This window comes from Penaeus monodon, chromosome 34 (assembly GCF_015228065.2).
Source record: "Penaeus monodon isolate SGIC_2016 chromosome 34, NSTDA_Pmon_1, whole genome shotgun sequence".
In the NCBI taxonomy this organism is placed as follows: domain Eukaryota; kingdom Metazoa; phylum Arthropoda; class Malacostraca; order Decapoda; family Penaeidae; genus Penaeus; species Penaeus monodon.
Genome location: NC_051419.1, coordinates 26,619,189 through 26,619,755, shown reverse-complemented (window position 1 = coordinate 26,619,755; position 567 = coordinate 26,619,189).

Here is a 567-nt window from a genome sequence, read left to right as displayed (position 1 = left end):
TGACTATACTCCGTCCAGGAGAGAGAAATAGAAAATCTGGCAACCCATCCCGGACTCGAGAATGGGTTGTGTGTGAGTTTTAAACATACTTGTAATATTTGATTACAAGTATTAAGAATCAGTTGATTAGTATAAAGAAGAGATTTGGTGGATTGGAGTATTCCAGAGTTGGTTTTTCCTTTCCAGAGATTGGATGCACTACAGACAGCACTACGTGTTCTCAAGAGTCTTAAGTCTCTCCCACCAACGCCTATTCTTCTCAGCAAATCTGTCTGGTCATCCTTCTGAATGTCTACCATGTTCTCTTGGGACGAAATTTTCCTTCTTTGTTCCTCTCCCTGGGACGAATCCAAATTGTTCTTCTGAGATTTTGGGGCTAATCTTGTCACTTGATATTTCTGTCACTTATTCAACTTTTATTAGCTATTTCTGTCACCATATCTATTCCAACTCATCCCAACGTCTCATTCATGATTAGTTCTTCTAGAATATTGATTACATGTTTTCTCCTTTTTTTTTTTACTTCTTTACCGAATTTAATTGTCCACACTTATCTTTTAATGTAAA